Genomic DNA, 22,767 nt, shown 5'->3' with positions numbered 1-22,767 from the left:
TGAGAATGTTGCGACATATGTTTTAACATCTTATTAAAAGTATGCCATCTTTTTTAAAAACTTTATACCCATGTTTTGTGTGTGAATTTGATTTCTCTTCCCAACATTTTTGTTAGGGTTAATGGGTACTAAAATTCCTCTTTCTTTCACTTTCACTTATGAAAATATTGTAACTGTCTCTTTCATTTAGATCCAACAAATAGTTTTCTAATTGACGTATCATATAACTACATGCTGAAAAGAAAGTAAAACTCTTTGTTGTGGCCAACCAAGGAATTTCAAAAGAAAGAGGTGGAGATCCCTTATCATCTGATCATAACAAACTGCCTAGCATGTCAAGGTCAGTTATGACCTACAAAAACTGGCTTTACCAGAGACATTCATATCTCATCGAAGGATGAACAAAACTCCAAAATTCGTTGGAATCGTAGCAGAAAGTGCCTGCCTTGCTGGATCTGCTGCCAAATTTTTGACTTCCCAAGAAATAGGGTCAGTAGCCCATACATCCACATAACTGCTTGACTTGAAAGCACACAGCCTTATTTCATTTCTATAAATCCTGGTTAGCCTCTTGAAAGCACATTATTCCCTTGCTCCAAAATTAGTACTTTAAACAGATTTGCAGCAGCTTGAATCATTTTCCACTTTTACAAATGTTTGCTTCATTAAATACATGTTGAAAAGCCCTATATGTAAGCATCTATAATTAATTTGAAGCAATTGAACTCTCTTGTCTTGTTTCAACCTGAATAAATGTGTGCTGTAATGAAAATATCTTCCTGTCTTTTTGGATTTCTGACAATGAAAACTGTCATGAAAATTCTCCCTGTCACTTTTCAAAGTTTGTTCATATGTACAATTACCACATTCTTGTCTTGCCTTTATAGCTCAGGCACGAAGAACAATTGGCCAATATATGTCAAACGCATCATCATTTTACAACGGTAGCAAGCTTTCTGCAATTATTTGGATCTAAGCTTAAATTTCATACTCAAACAACATCTGGGCAAACAGCTAGACTCAGAGGTTCAAAATCAGGAAAGGAATGGAGACTGAAGGAACTGCATGCTGATATTTTACAGTAAATCCTTTAAAGGATAAAAATAATTAGTGACCCTCTTTATCATTATTTATTTCCAGTAGCACTAAGAACAATATGGACAGAAGGACATATGAATTCGGAGTAGGAAGATGCCATTTATTAAGATCATGGTTGATTAGTTTGTGTTTCGAATCTCTCATTCCCATTTAACACTGATAGTCTTTGATTCTCTTTCCTAACAACAATTTATTTATTATGTTCACCATCTGAAACAGATAGTTTCAAAATTATACAACCCTTTGACGGAAAAAAAATCCTCATTTTTTTTCCTGAAAGGTTAAACCTTAATTTTAAATATTGTCCCCTGTTTCTCCTCTGCACCACAAGAGGGAATATCTTTTCCAATGTGTACCTTGCGAAGACAATCTAATACACTTAAATCAAGTCACCCCTCACGCTTCTAAACTCCTGTGGAAACAAGCCCAGTCTGCCCAACCTAAGACAATCTATTCATTTCCCTTGTAAGTCCAATTTCTCTCATTATAAAGGATATCATCTCATTTGCCTTCTTGATTACCCTCATACCCAAACATTAACCTTTAGTGACTTTTATGCGCTAAAATGTCTGGATCCCTCTGTACCTCTGTAGTTGTTTGCCTTTAAACTGTAGAATATATAACAGTACTGCAAAGGAACAGGCCATTTTGTCCACAAGCTTGTGCCAAACATGACTCAAATTAAACTAATCCCTTTTGGCCTGTCCATGGTCCATACCCCTCCATTCCTTGCTTGTGCATGTGCTTATATAAAAGCACTTTTAATGTCTCTATTGTATCTCCCTCCACACTGCTCTGGCAGCATGTTCCAAGCACTTTACCACTCTCTGTGTAAAATAACTCATCCCTCACTTCTCCTTTGAAGTTTCTTCCTCTTACCTTAAAATCATGCCATCTAGTATTAGACATTTCAATTCTGGGAAAAAGCTTCTGACTGCAGAATATTCTGCTTTTCATTCTTCCTCTCAATGTGAACAACTTCAATTGTTTCACATTTTATCTACTAGATTTTTGCCTCTTCACCCAATGTTATGCATATCCATCTACAGCTTCTGAATTTCCTTTTGACAACATACTTCTTGACCTGGCTTGGTGGCACCTGTGAATTTCACTGCCATGCTTTTGTTTCCCTTAGCTAAGTCATTGATGTAAGTTGTAAAATGTTGAGCACCCTGCACCAATCCTATGGGACTCCCTTTATCACATCCTGCCAATCAGGCAAAGATCCATTTTATATATTTCCTTGGTGTTGGCCAGCCATTCAATCTTCTATACATGTTATATGTAATCCCAAACCATAAGCTTTTATTTTATGCAATAACCATTGATTTGGCACCATATCAAATGACTTCTGAAAATCCAAGTAAAATATTTCTCCAGGCTCTCATTCACACACAATGCATGTTTGTCTCTTCAGGGTCATTAAGCAGTGACTAAAACACAGCTCACATAACATACATTTACGTCTGCCCACATATTAAGCTGAATTTTAGAGATCATTTAAAAAGGTATGTTTTAAATATGAATAATCGGGCTATGAATCCACTATGCATGGCGTTGACAGTATAATATATGTTAAATGATAAACTTTGGTAAAATATCAATACTTCATGAATATAAGGCAGTTTTATTAAACTGAGTTGAATTTTAAAAGTTAGGTTGTAAAATTACACAGACATCTGTATGTTAATTAAATTCTATTGGGCTGAAATTTGTCTCAGACTTCACGACCACAATGTTGTGAGGCAGTTCAGATTCCAAGCCTATCCTCACCACTGGCAGGACTAGTTTAGTGATTTCACCATAAGGCATCTTCAAAATGGCAATTTGCAGGTCAGACACTAGGAGAGATGGGTGCTGCTAAGGAATTGTGATGTTTTCAGAAATGCCTCAGAAAAATGATGGCATTCTCATTCTTGCAGACTGGCAAATAAAAACTGGTCAGAGTTTTTCAATAATCTGTTCAAAGTAGATGATGATTAGCTTACATTGATAGCAATAGATCAGTAATTGTCCATTGATGAATGGAAACACCTTTGGTGAATTTTTGCCAGTCAATGCTTAGTGGGCAGATTGGCAAGGCATACTAAAGACTTTTTTGTCAGACTCTATAAAGAACATTAGACTCTAAATAGTTCTTGCAAAAATAAGTTTCAGAAAACAGTGCTAGAGATTCAAGATTTCATTCAGGATGAATAATTCAATGTATTATTGAAAGAGGGACACACCAGAACTGCCTTTGATTCATCTGTGTTAAGATGCCATTGCATCATTGGATGTCATCACCAAGATAAATTAACTGTTCATTGTAGTAGGTGATGTTATTTCAAACTTACAGACAAGTAGTTGACAGAATCTTTCAATCGAAATGCTTGTTATACTTATCTCAGACCAATGGAGGCTTGTTCCAAACCTGACAACCCCTCTGAACAGTCAACAGTGAACATCTGACAGATCCAGCTCATTTTCAGTGAAAAATAATCATATTGTCATCATGGCGCACATCAGTGAGCAAAGTATTATCAATGTGAAATGCAAATCCTGACCCTTTTTAATTCTGTTATTAATTGCATTTTTGAATTTGAAGTCTGTATTTTCTAGTTAACTTTACACAAAGCACAGTGGTCAGTTAGATTCCAATACAATTATTGTTAGATTTTTGTTTTCTATTCATGGGATGTGGAGTCACTGGATAGGTCAGCATTTATTGCCTACCTTAGCTGTTCTTTGGAAGGTGATAGAGGGTTGCTTTTTGCATTCTGCTGCAGACCATGTGCTGTAGGTAAATCCACAATACAATCTGGGAGGGAGTTCTAGGATTTTAGTGCAGGAATGTATCCAAGCAGTCAAGTATTTATTTTCTTTGTCACAAACTCACATCGTCCTAATAATTAATGCAATGTATGATCTTTTCAAAATCAATGAAAGTTGTGTAAAATGTTCTTTTAAATGCTGCATCATTTCCTTCTGCCAATAGCATGATTGAGAACACTAGGTCAATATTGGAAAGATCCAGCATAAAGCTGGCCTCTACTTGGCATCAAGAGGTTTGAAGGTTATTTTGATGTAAGGGTAACAACAGGTACTAAATGGAAACCATGATAATAAATCTCACATTTTCCAGGAAATCTGGGGTGACCAATCAGTTTTCAGGTGAATTGATGATTGTCATTTACCTGTAGTCACTGTGATGAACAACTGCAGGTTTAGTGCTAATTAGCTACAAATTCATGAATCTATATATGTAGCCTTCACTCATCCATCTTTGCAGAGGATATGGAGTGTCATGGCTTGAAGGGAATTTGACTTGGGAGGATGTCTCAGGGCCTTTGGAGAGGCACTCAGGTTCACTGATGTGGCAATGTAGAGATAGAGGGGAGAAATGATCTCCATTGGATGGTGAAAAGAGGCGATAGAAGCAAGTGATTGGGAAAGAAAATCATCCAAGCAATTTATTCCATGCCGCAATTATTTGCTGAGTGTGAAAAAAATGCTGTTCCTCACTGCAACCTTGTTTAACAGCAATGACCATGGTCTACCAACTGCCCTCTCAAACTCTCCCATAGACAGTATTTGAAAACAGAAGCTTTTAGAGCCCCTCCTCTCATTCAGGTGTTAGTGAGAGAGGCAGTATCAGAAAAAGAATTTATAAGTAAAAGCTCAAAGGGTCATACCACTGATCAGGGCATATTAAGCAAACCAGAGATGCTGTTAGATTTTTAATCAGTTAAAATGTTTTAATTGATTAATACATATATGGAAATCCCCAAATTCCTTATAATTTGCTGTCCTCAAAGAACTAAACGTTTTATCGGTGTAAAGATGAGGTGACATTTTCCGTCAGACAATGCATGGTGGGTGTGAGGCCTTGTTTAGAATCTGCTTATGTTTTCCTTTGGAGTCAGACCAGTTTTGCTTCTAAGTTAGGACTTCATAAAATTCCACCATTGACTGACTACCTATAATTTGTGTGCTTTTCAAACAAAATAGAATGTGTCTGCAAATACAAATTTGCCCCACTGATTCACCTGTGTGTGCATGTGTGTGTGTGTGGTGCGGTGTGTGAGTGAAGATAGAGAGTGCGTGTGCTTGTTTATGTGTGTGTGTGTGAGGGAAAAAGTTGTGTGTGTGCTTGAGAGACAGTGTATGTATGAGTGTTTACATTACATGTATAATGGTGAACAATGCAGGTGCTATGACAATGCATGAATGGACATCACACAACAATCACCAGACAGGGGTATTCTCTCTCAGTGGGGGACTTCTTCAGCGGCCAAGGTTATTTGGCCTCGATCCTTGGGTAAACCTCCTCCAAGGCTGACATTGGGGTACACAACAATGCAGAGTTGCCGAGCAGAGGTTTATAGCCAAGTCTGGTACCCATGAGGACTTCCTCAACCGGGATCTTGGGCTCATAGGGTAGTTACAGTGACCCCACCACACCGTACACTGTCACAAAGACACACTCACACATGTGCATACATATGCACTCATTCACTAACACAAACACACATACATACACACAAGCTTACACACACACACTCTCTCTCTCTCTCTCCCTCGCACACACACACTTTTCCCCACCCTTCCAAACCCACCCCCCAACACACACACAGGCACACACATGTGAATTTACATGGTGAATTTTGCAGATTTGCAGATGCATTCTATTTTGTTCAAAAAGCACACAATTTATAGAAAGACAGCCAATGTGGTTTTTTTATAAATTCCTACTTTAGAAGCCATACCAGTCTGACTCCAAACCAAAGCATAAACAGATTCTAAGCAAGGCCTTACACCTAACATGCATTGTCCATCCTAAAATGTCACCTCTGATTTACATTGATAAAACCTTTAGTTCTCTCAGGACAGTGGCTTGAAAGGAATTTGGGGATTTACATGCACATATTAATCAATTAAAACTATCTATCTGATTAAAGATTGAACAGAATCTCAGGTTTGTTTAATGCGTCCTGATCAACGATTAACCCTTTGATCTTTTACTTTTAAATTCTGTGTCTGATACTACCTCTCTCACTAACACCTGAAGAAGGAGAGAGGCTCCAAAAGCTTGTGCTTTCAAATAAATCTGTGGGACCATAACCTGGTGTTGTGTGATTTCTGATGAACATAATGGTGTACAGACTAATCAGGGTCAAGATCAGAATCATGGTCAACAATTCAACCAATGACCTGCCAATCTTCCAAGTCTGAAGAGAATGTGTTCTTGAAGATCTAGAGTGCCTGCATTTATAAAGCCAGAGGCTTAAGGGGAGATGAGGTACTGGTAAACATTGTTATATACCAGAAAGTGTAAATATAATCTGTGGGAAAGGAAAAGTTGCAGGAGATGTTGTACAAGTTTATGATTCTGAAAGAGTCAATATTGAAGCTGCATTAATCTCAGCATTGAGCCGAAGAATAGTGCCGACATTCTACGATAGCTATAGGTTATCAGTGATTGATAACTCATCATAAACAGTATCTATGTGAATTATGCATGTCCATGCTACTGTGACACAGATTATATAAAGCCTCTCAAATGGTCACTGCTTGAAGATCTAACTCCTCTTCACTAATATATGGGCCACTTTGATGTGATATTTATATTTTAAATTTGAACAAGTAAATGTAAATGTTATTTCAACTGATTCAACATTTAATTTTTAAGTAGTTTTGATTTAAAGCAGAACAAAATGATTCAAAATTAACCATGGACATGATAAATGAAAGAGGCTAATTAAATGTAAATATAACAGTTCAAATATACTTTTATGTTTGAATATTAAGTGGTGGTAAAGATTATAGAGATTCCATAATCATTCTATATAATTTACAGTTAGTTCCTCTCCTGAGATTTCATGGTAGCAAAGTCATCAATGATACTCTGGAATCAATTGTATTTTGACAGTCCTCTTTCAATTGTTCTGATTAATAAAAAGTTCTGTTGGCTTGACACGTTGCCTTCCATTAACACAGTTTTCACATGGCCTAGAGTGGAACAGGAGCATTTATTTGGATAGTCATCAACATCAGAGTAAGACAAATGCATACAACTGTCTAAGGGCACTGAAATGCTGACTCCAGGCACATCAACAGCTAAATCTTGCATATGTTTAAACAAAAGTTGAAAGTGCGCAAATTCACAACTGAAAATTATTAACCTGATAATTAGAAATAATACTAGTCACCCTATATTTCAAGCTGAAATCAAATAAATAGCAATTATAAAAGTGGGGGTAGGAATTGAACATCAAGGAGTGCATGGCATGGGTATGGACTGCAATCAGGACCTGGTAGAAGCTCTCACATACTGAATCTATAGAAATTGTCCAGGCATTTTAATTAAATGATCATCAATTCCCCGTTCTCCTGAAATAGTCTCGGATACTTCAAACAATTCTATTTACTTATTGGAATAGTTACCTTGAAAAGTTTGGGTGAATTAAACCTATGTCAACTTTGTAAGTAACTACACCACTGATTCCACCACCAACCTGACTCACTTCCCTCTCACCCCTGACCATCTGTCTCAATCCCTCTACCTAACCTAAGTGAAGCTTGCCATGTGATCCAACCCCAACTAAGTCCTCTACAACCCAAGCTGGCCATGACATTCACCAATCTCCTCCCCCAGTTAATCTCACTACCCAAGAAGATCTCATCACCCCAGCTCTCCAACTCAGTCATTGAGCTGGAAGTTAAGTTGCAGAATCTGCAACATATTAGGTAGGGTAGATTACTTGGATTCTTTGTAGCAGGAAACAGTGACACTGCCTAGGATAAGGTCTTCTTATTTTGTCAATGGTGAGGCTCAGGTTGGTATGACTTTGAATGACCCTGGTAAAGGTACCCAGAGAACAGCATAGGGATTCAGCCTCTATAATAGTTCAATAAGTTTGAGATCCTTTCAGTTTGACTGAATTAAAATGGGTCAGAAGCGAAAACTGACTATGGTACTGTGATATAGGAAGCCATTCAAGTGGGGGCAGCAGCAAAGGCTGTATGTTAGGAGGGAAGAGTCTTGTGAGGGGAAATTAACACTATTTTGGGCAGTAAAGTACAAGAGCACAGAAAGATGAGTTGCCTGCCCAGTTCCAGTGGTCAGGACATCTGCTGGGGGCTAGAGATGGACTTGCACTTGGAGGGGCAGAATCTAGTTGTCATGATTCATGTAGATACTAATGATGGAACTAGATCAAAGACAGAAGACAATGAGGCACTGAATAGAGGTTATGAGGTGCTAGGTGCTATGTCATAAAGTAGAATTTCAAAATTTATTACTGGATTGTTATAGGGTCACATGCAAATTTGTATGTATACATAAAGTTAGAGAGATGAACACATGGCTGAAAGACTGGTTGGGAGAAGTGGGTTTCAGTTCGTGCACCAAGTGGCGCCGGTACTGTGGAAAGTAGGACCTGTACCATTGGGACAGTCTACTCCTAAACTATGTTGAATATTTTTGTGCTAGTTTCTTAGAACAGTGCATTCTGGAACCAACCAAAGAGCAGATTACTCAAGATTAGTTATTGTGTGGTGTGACCAGATTAATTAATGACTTCAAAGTAAAGACACCCTTAGGTAGCAGTGACCACAATATGAACTTTACATTCAATTTAAAAGGAAAAAGATTGAACTAAGACTAGCATTTTAAACTTAAATGGATTAATGTTTGATGATGTGTTGTTAATCAAGCAGACTTTTTTTTCTTGATTGTCTCAAGTTTCTTACATGTCATTGGATTCCATAACACTCCTGACTTGTGCTTGTAGATAGTAGACAGGCTTTTTCAAGTCAGGATTTGAGTTGTTCACTGGAGAAATGTAAGCCTCTAACTTGGTCTTGTCGCCCCAGTAGTACTATAGTTCAGCCAGTTCTGTTTCTGGCCAATGGTAACCCCAGGATGCTGATAGTGGTGACTCAGCTATGGTAATGGCATTGAATGTCAAAGGGAAATGGTTAAATTCTCCCTTGTTAGGCATTTTATTATTATTCCCACTTACCAGCCCAAATCTGGATATAGTCCAGGTTGTGCTGCATTTTGACTTGAACTGATTCAGTAAATGAGCAGTTGTTAATGATATTATATATTATATACAATCATCAGAGAACATTCCCAATTATAGCTTTATGATGGAGGGATTGTCAACGGAACTCTTGCAGAGGTGTCCTGGACCTAAGATAATTGATTTCCAATCACCATAACTATCCTCCTTTAAGGTAGCTATGATTCCAATCAGTAGAGACTTATTCCCTGAATTGCAATAATTCCAGTTTTGCTAGGGTTTTTTGATGAGCAGTTTATTGCAAATCAAATGCTGCTGATAGCACTGTAAATGACCACTTTGATCACTTACTGATGATCGAGAGTAGACCAATGAGACAGTAATTTTCTGAGTTGGATTTGTCCTCCTTTTTGTATGTAGGATTTACCTAAGAAACTTACCACATTGTCAAGTAGATACTAATGTTGTAGCTGCACTGCAACAACTTGACCCTGGGTCTCAAAAAGTCTGGAACACAAGTCTTCAGTACTGTTTACAGAATTTTGTGAGGGCCCATAACCTTTGAAGTGCCCATTGCCTTTAAGCCTTTCTTAATATAATGAAGTGAATTGAATTAGCTGAAGACTGGCTGGTGTGATGTTGGGGATCTGGAAGAATCCAAAATGGATCATCCATTTGACACATCTGGCAGAAGATTATTTCAAATGCTTCAGCTCTATCTTTTGCAGTCACGTTCTGAGCTGCCTCATCAATGAGGATGAGATATTTGTGAACCCTTCTTCTGCAGTGAGTTATTTATTTATCACCACCATTCATGACAAGATGTGGCAGGATGGCAGAGCTTAGATCTGATTAGTTTGCTATGGCATTGCTTAGGCTGTATCGTTTGCTGCCTATGTTGTTTAGCATGTAAGTAATCCTGTCTAGTAACATCATCAAATTGAAAGCCCATGCTATTTATTCAGGTGTTGCTCCCACCATGTCCTCCTGCACTTTTCACTGAAAGGGAGTTGATCCCCTCACTTGATGGTAATGGTAGAGTGAGGCAATATGTTGGGCTATGAGGTTGCAGATTGCGTTGGAGCATGATTTTGCTGCTGTTGGTTGCCCACAGTACCTCATGGATGCCCAGTCTTGAATAGCAAGATCTGCTTGGAGTTTGTCCCTTTTAACATACTGATAATGATACACAACATGATGCAAGATAACATCGGTGCAGTGACAGGGCTTTATCTCCACAAGGACTGTGAGGTGGACATTTTTACCAATACCGTTATGTACAGATTAATTTCTGGCAGGCAGATTGACTCCATCATCTAAAAAATATATTATGAATAGCTGGAGTCCAATCACAGATCTAGAGGTACTCCACGAGTCACTGTCTGCCACTGCTTTGGTGCAATTTATAACCAAGTCCCAAACTTTTTTCTAGGTGTTTGGATTATGAGAGACAATAAAACTATGCTTTTGCCACACTGTCTGACAGATATTTATTGTATGATCAGTAATAGCCCAATTCTGGTTCTTAAGATCCCCTTTGTGCTCTTTGCATTTGCAAGGAGGCACAACAGACCTATGATTGTATGTAAGGAAAATGAGCATCCAATGGACAAGTGGTATTGGTGTGATACTTATCAGGCTGTTGGATCATGGGTGCTGTGGGATTTAGAAATCAGTTAAGAGCCTCAGAAATAAAAAAGAAAAGAGACTCAGAAAGGGTCATTTGGAAATGCAGCTAGCATTGTGCTTCTGAGTCTCAACCCTGGATCTTCAGAAGAAGCCATGAGATTCAGGGAAGTGGTCTGAGTTATGTGTCTAGCACTTTCACTGCTATTACAACAGCTGGTACAGCAACAAGTATTGAAGATGAATAGTCCCTTTATATATATCTGTTGTGATGTCATGTAACTGTCTTAAAGGCACCCTGCCTATCTGGTCTGGGTTCAATGTAATAAAACAATGTTTTGCACAACCACTTTTGTTTCTTTAATCTAAATTTTAAAGTTACTGAGAAAACACCTTTATGTTGAAGGACCATCTTAGTTACTTAAGTTTTGCTATAGCCTATCACTTATTTTAAGCAGGAAAGTTTCCACATTGCCCTCTAATTTGGGCAGCCTAATTTGACAGGAATTCTGTTTCCTTACCAAGTGTGGATGTTCCTCCATGAAAGCCTCAGATTGGTGATTACTGCCCTTTAAGTTGGATATGCAATTTCCTAGATCACAGAATCCCTACAGTGTGGAAACAGACCCTTCAGCCTAACAAGTCCACACTAACCCTCACACATGTCACCCCCTATAACCCACCTAAACTACACATCCCTGAGCACTTGGGCAATTTAGCATGGCCAATCCACCTAGCTTGCACATCTTTGGACTGTGGCAGGAAACTGGAGCACCTGGAGGAAACCCATGCAGATACAAAGAGAACATGCAAACTCTACACAGAAAGTGATCCAAGGGTAGAATCGAACCCAGGTTCTTGGCATTGTGAGGTAGCAGTGCTAACTACTGAGCCACCATGCTATAAGTGTCACACATCCTAAAAGTGAAAATTCAGCCTCAGAAGGCTATCTTCATTGACTTTCTGGAGTAGTATATGGATAAATGCTCATACACTTTACTTCCAATATCTTTGTGATGTTCCATGTTTCCCTGTACAATTAATGCAAAACAATCACTTATATTAATCAAAGTTTTTAGGTTCTTTCTCAAGCTGAGAGATTTGTAGTGTTATGGTCAAGTGAAATTTAGCTTAATGTGCTTTTAGTTTGAAGTTAAAAAAGACATCAAGTCCAATTGTAGCTCAACTATTGGAAACTCAAGTTCTGTTAAATTGTTTTGACACTTGAACTTCATTATATAATTTTCCAGAGGGCAGATCAGTCTCAATGATTTTTCAACATGCTGCTGCATAACACTTGCATCTCTTGGGTTAAAGGTTGTGGGTCCATGTCTTAGCCTGATGTTTTCAGCACAATGTCCAGACTACTATTTCAGTGCAATTTCCAGAGAATAACATGTCAGTTTTGCTAGACGAAACATTAAACTGACCTCCTATCCATCCTCTCACATGCATTCAGCGACACTCTTTTGATTAAAAGCAAGATAGATCTCTCTGGTGCCCTGGCTGATATTAAGCCCTCAACTATCATCACATGAAAAAGGAGATTATCAGGTCATAATCTCAGAAACACAGAATTATTATGACACAAAACAAGGCCATTCATTATGCCTGAACCAGTTTTGTTACCTAATGTCAATCTCCTGCCTTTACCCTGTAACCATGCGGTATTTCTACCCAAATAATCATCCAAACCAGTCTTGAATGCCTCAAATGAACCTGCCTCTACCACATTTCCAAGCAATGCATTCCATACCTTAACGACTTGCTGAATGAAAATGTTTTCTCTCTGATGACCTTTGCTCCTTTTGTATGTCATTTTACAACAATGCCCTCTCATTCTTGTTTATTTTATGGCAGAAGTGACTTCTTGCTCTCCATTCTATCAGCATACTCATGATTTATAGAAACTCAATCAAATTTTCTCTCAGCCTTCTTCCCTCCAAGTAAAAACAATCCCAATTTCTTCAATATATCCTTGTGGCTGAAGTTTTTATCTCGTGGAACTACTCTTGAAAGCTGTTTCTGTACTCTCTCTAATGTGTTTACATCTTTCCAATGAAGTTACACTCATGTACTGTCATCTTGTTATGCAATTGCTCAGAGGTCAGTCTTAGGCGCAGACTTGGTTGATTTTAAATCTGTACTCTCGTCACTATGTTGAGAATCCAGTTGAGGAAGAAATATATACTTGAGGAAATAAATCTGATGCAATATATACTGAAGGTTATGTACAATAAACGTGAAGAAAGAAAGCTGTTTTGTTAGGTGAACATTCTTCATTTTGGCTCAAGGACAACTGTTGTACTGACAATGTCTATGGTTCAACAAAGGATTAGGAGGTAGATAAGTTTGGGTGAAGTACAAAAGTTAAACACACTGAGAAAGACATTAAAAGTACAGAAGTGACCATGGCAATTAAGGCCCATTGCAAAGTTAAGTGAAGTTACCTCAAAAAAACACTTTCACAAACTTACTTATGGACGTACAAACATATGAATTGGGAGCAAGAGTATGTCATTCTGCCCATCTCATTTAGAAAATTATTTGGCCATAAGCCCATTACTGAGTGTGGGACCTTGCTGAGTGCAAATTAGCTTCTGCATTTCCTATTTTATAACAGTGACTACACTTCACTTTGATACATCATGAGACAGTAAGAGACATTCTATTTACCAATGTTACGCAATAGACTAATACAGTCATAGAAATGTAAAGCATGAAAACAGCCCCTTCAGTCCAACCCATCCATGCCAACCAGATAACCTAAATTAATCTAGTCTTATTTGCCAGCATTCCGCCCATATTCCTCTAAACCCATCCAATTCATATACGCATCCAGATGCCTTTTAAATGTTGTAATTGTACCAGCCTCCACCACTTCCTCTGGCAGATCATTCCAGACATGCACCACCCTCTGCATGAAAATGTTGCCCCTTAGGTCCGTTTTAAATCTTTCCCATTTCACCTGAAACTGATGCCCTCTAGTTTTGGACTCCCCTACTCTGACCTTGGTAGACCTTGGTAATTCACCCTATGCATGCCTCTCCAGAATTTATAAATCTCTATAAAATCACCCGTCAGTCTCCAACTCTCCAGGGAAAGTGGCCCTAGCCTGTTCAGACTGTGGCTATAGCTGAAACCCTCCAAACATGGCAACATCTTTGTAAATCTTTTCTGAACCCTTTGAAGTTTTGCAACATCTTTCCTATACCTGTGAGACCAGAATTGAATGTAGTACTCCAAAAGTGTCCTAAACAATGTCCTGTACAGCTTCAACTTGACCTCCCAACTCCTATACTCAATGAACTGGCCAATAAGGACAAGTGTACCAAATACCTTCTTCATTATCCTGTTTACCTGCAACTCCATTTTCAACAAACTATGTATGAACCTGCACTCTCAGGTCACTTTGTTTGGCAACATGCCCGAGGACCTTACCATTAAGTTTATATGTCCTGCCATGATTTACCTTACAAATATGCAGTACTTCACATTTATCTAAAGTAAACTCCATCTGCCACTCCTCAGCCCATCAGCCCATCCGATCAAGGTCCCATTGTACTCTGAGATAACATTCTTGGCTGTCCACCTCGTCATCAATTGTACAAGTGTTTAGCACTTCTGCCTCACAGCTCCAGGGACCTGAGTTCGATTCTAGCCTCAAGCGACTATCTATATGGAGTTTGCACATTCCTGTCATGTCTGCGAGGGTTTCCTCCAGGTGCTCAGTTTTCATTACATAGACCAAAGATGTGCAAGTTAGGTGGATTGGCCATGTCAAATTTTCATAGTGCCCAGGGGTGCATATAGTAAATGGATCAGTGATGTGATATGCAGGGCTGGACGGGTAGGACGGGGTTATCTGGATGAGATGCTCTTCAGAGGATTGGTGTGGACACAATGGGCTGAATGGCCTGCTTCCAACACTGTTGAGATTCTATGATTATTCTTTGATTCAATAAAAACACATTTTGTTTTTACACTACACTTGAAATACAGGCAAAATATAAAGAAAAGAGCAGAATTGGCTTAACTGGAGCTCTAACAAAATCATAGAGTCTCGACAGTGTGGAAGCCGGCCATTCGGCCCATCCAGTCTGCCGCAACCCTCTGAAGAGCATCATAACCACCACCTTACCATATCCCTGGAACCCTACCTACCTCCTGGCTAATCCACATGACATATACACTACACATCCCTGGACTCTATAGATAATTTAGCATGACCAAGCCACCTAACCTGCACATCTTTAGACTTTGGGAGGAAACCAGAGCACACGGAAGAAACCCATGTTGACAATGGGAGAATGTGCAAACTCATCCAGACAGTTGCCTGAGGCTGGGATCAAATCTGCATCCTGGTGCTGTGATGCTGCAGTGTTCACCACTGAGCCATCATGCTACCCTGCTTGACAAGCTGAAATGCTAAAAAAGAAAGTATATACACTAACTATTACTAGCCGATTGTTCCAATATTGTAACATCCCACAAAGTGACACTTGGCAAAGGCAAATTCAGTAAAATATATTGTCTCACATGCAATTCTAGTAACAGGAAGAGAATTTCAGCATTGACAGCTATGACAGACAGAGGAATAAGAGTTTTCATATCCAGCTTCAAGAACCAAGCAACTACAGAAAGCCTAAATTAATAATCCTGGATCTGTGGGAGATTGACTCCACCTATTCAGGCTGCGTCTATTGTTCCAACTTAAAAAAAACTGAAGCCTCACAATCTGTTTACTTTATTGGCTTCTAACAGATTGCTCAGGACCTCTGTTTCAAACTTTCTTCATACAACGAGGACAGATTACTTCTCTTAAAGCCACAGTATTGTCACACAGCTTTTCTTGATTGCTATTTTAATCATTTTCTGCAAATTATGGGCCCTCCATCCTAACGGATCATGACTGAAGTTCCTGTAGCCTCAACCTCATATTCCTACCAGTCCCTAATAACCAGTAGCTCTTTCATGCACTATTACAGTTGAAAGAACAAAAATACAATACATTGGAACTCAAAAAGACACAAATAGCCAAGAGAAAAAGAAAGATAAATTTGTTGGAATGTTTTTGGGAGCAAACAGTGATGCAGTTTTGACCTTATGATACAGTATTAACAATCAAGAAGTTTGGGCTAATAACCCAAAGAATATATGTTGAAAACCCACTCTAGAAGTTGGAATTGAAAAATTAATATGAAAATTAAACTATTACAAGGAAAGCTGCCAGCCCTACCCTTTTAGAGCAGCCAGGAATGTGCAATAAAACTCCAAAATAAAAAAAAATCAACGGAAAATGCCAACATGCAGGTCATTGTTTTTTGTTGAGTATTAAGCATTGTACATATTTTAATGTCAATGGAATGTCAATGTCGTTAATAATTTAGGAAAGCAAGACAGGCAAATTCCATGCTGTCATTATTGAAAATGTCAATATTTCATTCTTAAGTCCATGAGAAACATAGCTGTCATTTTCATTCCTGGGATGGGGGCACAGAGATGGAACATTATCTAGCTCCACAAGGCTGGTCTGAGAAGCCTGCTGCTGAAAGTTGGATTTTGTTTCTGGTGCTTATGGGAGATGGGGTGGATGACTCTAGAATGAGATCATAGTCTTTAGTTGTGGCCTCATCATACTACCCCACCCAACTCCCTGCTACCTCCCTACACGTGCACACACTCCCCATGCCACCTTGTCCCACTGAAGTCCCTTTGCCAATTTAATGCAATGTAGTCTCTAATCTAGCAAAATTTTTCATCCCTGTTCCATGCCACCTCACCTAGTATCTGCCATGATGGAACATCAGGAGCTAAAGTGACATGAAATAAATTTCTTTGCCTATTGATGCGATCACTACTTGAAACAAAACACTCTCCAACTAACAAAAAACAATGCGTTGAAATGCCTTCAACTGATCTCTTCTGTAAACAACCTTTCATAATCAAAGCTTTGCGGAATAGTCACTGGACCCAATCGTTAATTTTGATTTCTTTCCACAGGTGCTGCCAGACCTGTTGAGCTGTACCAGCAATTTCTGTTTTTGTTTGTGATTTCCAGTATTTGCATTTCTTGTGGTTTTCATTTGTAATCAAATTTGTTTGGAAGTTTTGACATGTCTTTGACAGCTTTGACAGCTCAAATGATAATATGCACTTTTACAATTCCAAAGAGTATTTCACGCAGGGCTTGCTCACCTAACCAGTGTATTTTCTTGCAGACGTTTCATCATGTTGCTAGGTAATATCATCAGCACACCTCCAATGAAGCATCGGCAAGCAAGCTTACAAAGTCATCCACAACATCAGTTACAAATCTTCTCAAAAACTTTAAGTATTTCACTCATTACTCATTACAGTACCTGATACCTCCAACAGGCACCTGAACCACCCTCACAAATGTGGCCTGGGAAATTATCTGCAGGGGCACTTCACATCTCCAAAGAGGTACTTTGACTATCCAAAATGAACTCCCTGAAATAGATCTGTTCTATCCTGGCTTGCTCTGTGCATTTTGTGTTCAGACAGTGGTGATATCAACACTAAATGTCCAATCATCTTCATGAACTGTTTGGGAGGAGGGCTGCTGCCATCCTTAACCTGTCTTTCACGATAATCAGAACTAGGACATTTGGAACATCCACTTTTAGGGAATTTCTGCCATTTTTGATGTGGTTGAGAGTTTCTCTGATGTAGGTCTAGCCAATATTTCACGGTTAGGTTTAGTTTCTCACTTATGGGTGCAGGAGAAATCCTAGCATAGACTGGTTGCATTGAAGAATTTGTTGACATATCCTAATTTCTCTATTGACCATTCCAATGCTCCTAACAGGCATCACCTTACTGAACAAATCGCATTAATTATAGGCTAATGTCACTTAAAAAGGTAATAGATATGCATAATGTGAAACATTTGACTACATTATTTCAGCTTTATTTCTTTTTGAAGGTGAACATAGCACCTAAGGCATTATACTATGCACAATTGAAGTGCTTCCATTCTAGAAATGAAAGGATCGGTTCAAGATGTGCTTAGACTACAAGTAATAAATAATTCAGGCTAAAATTCTGTTGTGAATGAACCATCATGCAATTTAACACTTTTTAATCAGTCAGGCGTCAACAACTGATTTAAATCGTAATGGATTTAAATTTGAATCTTGCTAATAACTGTAGCAAAGACAAGAAGTTACTGGTATTGAGACAACAAGGTTTAGAGCTGGATGAACACAGCAGGCCAAGCAGCATCAAAGGAATAGAAAGACTGATGTTTTGGGTTTAGGCCCTTCTTCAGAAGAATGGTCTAGACCCGAAACATCAGCTTTCCTGCTCCTCTGATGTTGCTTGTCTGACTGTGCTCATCCAGCTCTCCCTTTGTTGTCTCAGATTCTCCAGCATCAGCTGTTTCTACTATCTCTGCAACAAGATACTGTTACTGCATTGTTCTAGATTCCAATAACCTGTAAACTATTAAAAAAAAATTGGGTTAATATGGAACATGATGTGTAATTTAGTGAGGTGTTTGATGAGGCCTAATTCTATACCCCTGTCAATATTGCTATGCATCTAAATAGCAAGGATTGAATACAGAACAGACATGATTTCAACATTTGACATTTCCTTCCTCTCTGAAAGATTGACTTCCTTTCAACCAATAAAAGAAAAGATTCTCACGACAGTTCTTATCCCCGCTAGACATCCCAAAACTTCACAGCTAGTAACCCCCCTTTGATGCTGCCTGGCCTGTTGTGTTCATCCAGCTCCACACCTTGTTATCAATGTTGTGTAATTTTCCTTGTTTGTGCTGATGTATCGACTCATGTGTGAGATATAAACAACTTCCAGAGAAAATTCCTATTCAGGGAAATTAGATAAATAACAGTTAAGAATCAGAGCACATGAAAAGATATGCAAAGCAGAATATTATTTCACTACTTGTGTACATCACAATTTTTGTCCATCAGCTGCAGTGAGCTAGTAACAGAAATTTCAGGGTTCAAGGCTTACTCCAGGACAATTGCACCCAAAACTCCAGTATAGCTCTGAGGGATTGGAATTGCTGTTTCAGATGAGATACTTAGACAATGTAGTATTTTCTGTTCCAAGTTCAAGGTGAAAGGAATTCTTACAAAGAAGAGCTGGAGAATGTTTATTCATCAACCAACATTGAAAACTATTCTACTGATTATCACATTGGTGTTTTTGGGAACCTGCAGTGTAAAAACTGGCTGCTGTAATGTCTATAAAATGGCTATACTTCAAATGATGGTTGTAATGTGTTTTGCAATGTAAATGTAAGATGCTACATAAATGCAAAACTGTACTTTTAGCTCGGAATTTTTCTATAACTACCTGTCTGAAAAATACATCTGCTAAACAAGTGAAGGATTAATTCAGCCATTAGTTTTACATCCTGCCAAAAGAAGTTTATCATTTTGCCTGTAACACAGCATCTTCAGCATTGCAGCACACTCAATACTTCATGGAAACATTGAAACAGTAAACAAGCTCAATTCCTGTGGCATGCTACCAATTGTGTAAAGCTGGTGCTTACGCGCTAATTATATGAGGCTGTGTTTCTGAAAAGGAGCTTCCCTAGGCATCAAATAATTGCAAGGTGAGCAAGGGGATCAATGAATGGTTGTTGCATTTTACTTGGAAATGTCTGGGCGTGGAAGAGTATAAACCTAATGAAATCAAGATGTCAATGTGGATTGGTCCCACACCAGATTTTTACATGTTTGCACCTTGCTCTGGCAGTGTATGTCTAGATAGATGGACATGGTTCTAACATTTTGATCAAACTTGATTCTACTCACAAACATTCAGCTTTTAATAAAAATGTCTTTAAAATATTTGCTTATGCTTTAACTTTTTTTTAGCATTTGCAGCTGCTGAAATTTGCTTCTTTTATGAATGATTGCTGGTGAGCACAATACTCCCCATTATTTTTATTTATTTATGCCTTTATAAAAACATTCATAATTGTTGCAGGGGTTAAGAAAACATTATGCAATAGTATTACATTATTTAAATGAGAACAATAATAGCCAAACAGGTCACCTGTGTTGGGATTTCTAGATGTGGGCGTTTTGGGTGAGGAGATGGTAATGTACGACACAACAGGAGTAATAGGCCATACAGTATTCAACACTATCCATCTAACTCTATCTCCACTGCCCTCCCAGCCTCTTCTGTCAAGTACTGAAATTTACTGATCTGTATCCTAACTCTTACCTCCTATGGCTCCAAATTCTAAATAGTCTTATTTGGTAAGAATGGTGGCATGGTGGCTCAGTGAGTGTCACATTGTGGCTCACTGGTTAACACCGCTGCCTCACAGGGCTAGTGAGTCGGGTTTGATTCTAGCCTTGCGTGACTGTCTTAATGGAGTTTGCACTTTCTCCCCATGTCTGCGTGGATTTCCTCTGGGTGCTCTGATTTCCTCCCATAGTCCAAAGGTGTGCAGGTTAGGCGGATTGGCCAAATTGCCCATTGTGTCCAGGGTTGTGCAGGCTATGTCAGTTGGCCATGGGAATTGAAGGGTTACAAGGAGAGGGTTAGAAGGATGAGTCTGGAAGGGATTCTTTTTGGAGGGTTGCTGTGAACTCGATTTGCCAAATGGCCTGCTTCCACTCGAGGGGTTTTTACGTTCTATTAGAAGAGGCGTCAGTCATTTTCTGTGTAGAGTTTCAAAATTTGACCACGAACTGAAGAAAATCCTATTCACAAATAAATAGTGTCGTAGAAATGATTGAATTTAGAATAGTGATCACAGTTTGTTGAATTTAGAATTCAGATGGAGAGTGTGAAGATAAAATCCAATACCAGGGTCCTATGCTTGAACAAGGGGGACTACAATAAAATGACGGAGGACTTGGCTAAAGTAGACTGGGAATGAAGATTTTATGGTGGGAGAGTTGATGAGCAGTGGAGGACTTTCAAAGCAATTTTTCAAAGTGTTCCAATGAAAAGGAAGGTCTGTAAGAAAAGAAATAATCTGCCATGGGAGTCTAACAAAATAAGGGACTCTGTCAAATTGAAAGAGAAGGCATACAATGTGGCCAAAACAGCATGAAAATAGAAGATTGGGAAAAATTTAAAGGTCGACAGAAAGCCACAAAAAGAGCTATAAAGAAAAGCAAGATAGAACATGAGAAAAAAAAACTAGCACAGAATATAAAGGTAGATAACAAAAGTTTCTATAAATATATTAAACGAAAAAGCTTGTCTAAAGTAAACCTTGGCCCTTTAGAGGATGAAAAAGGGAATTTAGTTATGGGGTATGATGAAATGGCTGAGGCATTGAACAGGTATTTTGTATCGGCCTTCACAGTGGAAGACAATAATAGCATGCCGATAATTGACAAAGAGACGAAGGTAGGTGAGGATCTGGAAACAATCATTATTATGAAAGAGGTATTGCTGGGCAAGCTAATGGAGCTAACAATTGATAAGCCTCCTGGCCCTGATGGAATGCATCCCAGGGTGCTAAAAGAGATGGCAGGAGAAATAGCAGGTGCGCGGGTGGTAATTTTCCAAAATTCGCTGGACTCTGGGGCAGCCCCAGCAGATTGGAAAACAGCAAATATGACACCACTGTTGAAAAAGGGAGGTAGACAAAAGATGGGGAATTATAGACCCGTTAGCTTAACCGATGTATTGGGGCAGATGCTTGATTCTATCATCAAGGAGGAAATAGCAAGGCATCTCGATAGAAATTGTCCCGTTGGGCAGACGCAGCATGGGTTCACGAAGAGTAGGTCATGCTTAACAAATCTTTTGGAATTCTATGAAGACATTACAAGCCATGTGGACAATGGGGACTCAGTGGATGTGGTGTACGTAGATTTCCAAAAGACCTTTGACAAGGAGCTGCACAAGAGGCTGCTGCATAAGATAAGGATGCATGGCGTTAGGAGTAAAGTAGTATGGATATAGGATTGGTTGACTAACAGGAAACAAAGAGTGGGGATAAGTGAGCGCTACTCTGGCTGGCAATCAGTGACTAGTGACGTACCTCAGGGATCGCATTGTGACTGCAATTATTTACAATTTATATAGACGATTTGCAGTTGAGGACCACATGTAGGGTGTCAAAGTTTGTAGATGACACTGAGGTGAATGGCAGAGCAAAGTATACAGAGGACTGTGAAACTTTGCAGAGGAACATAGATACATTGAGTGAGGCGGCCAGGGTCTGGCAGAAGGAATACAATGTAAATAAATGTGAAGCCATACATTTTGGTAGGAGTAATAGTAAAAGGGATTATTACTTGAATCGTAAAAAGTTGCAGCATGCTGCTATGCAGAGGGACCTGAGTGTCCTTGTCCATGAATCACAGAAGGTTGGTCTGCAGGTACAACAAATAATTAGGAAGGCAAATAGAATGTTGTCCTTCGTTGCTAAAGGGATTGAGTTCAGAAGCAGAGAGGGTATGTTGAAGCTGTTCAAGGTGCTGTTGAGGCCACACCTGGAGTACTGTGTGCAGTTTTGGGCTCCTTACTTGAGGAAGGATGCATTGACACTGGAGGGGGTACAGAGGAGCTTCACTAGGTTGATTCTGGATTTCAGGGGGCTGGCTTATGAGGAGAGACTGAGTAGATTGGGATTATATTCTTTGGAATTCAGAAGAATTGGGGGGGGGGGTGTATCTGATAGAAATATAGCAAATTATGAAGAGAATAGATAAGATAGAAGTAAAGAGGACATTCCCACTGGCAGGTGAAGCTAGGACACGAGGGCAAAGCCTCAAGATTAGAGGGAGCAGATTTAGGGTTGAATTGAGAAGGAACTTCTTCACTCAGACGGTTGTTAATCTATGGAATTCCTTGCCCAATGAAGTAGATGACCCTACTGCAGTAAACGTTTTTAAAGCTAAGGTAGATTTTTTTGAACAATAAAGGAATTAAGGGATACGGCGAGAGTGCGAGTAAGTGGTTCGGAGTCTATGAAAAGATCAGCCATGATCTTATTGAATGGCGGAGCAGGCTCAAAGGGCCAAGTGGCCTACTCCTGCTCCTAGCTCTAATG

The sequence above is a fragment of the Stegostoma tigrinum genome, chromosome 3, assembly GCF_030684315.1.
Source record: "Stegostoma tigrinum isolate sSteTig4 chromosome 3, sSteTig4.hap1, whole genome shotgun sequence".
Classification (NCBI taxonomy): Eukaryota; Metazoa; Chordata; class Chondrichthyes; order Orectolobiformes; family Stegostomatidae; genus Stegostoma; species Stegostoma tigrinum.
This window is presented reverse-complemented; position numbering follows the sequence as displayed.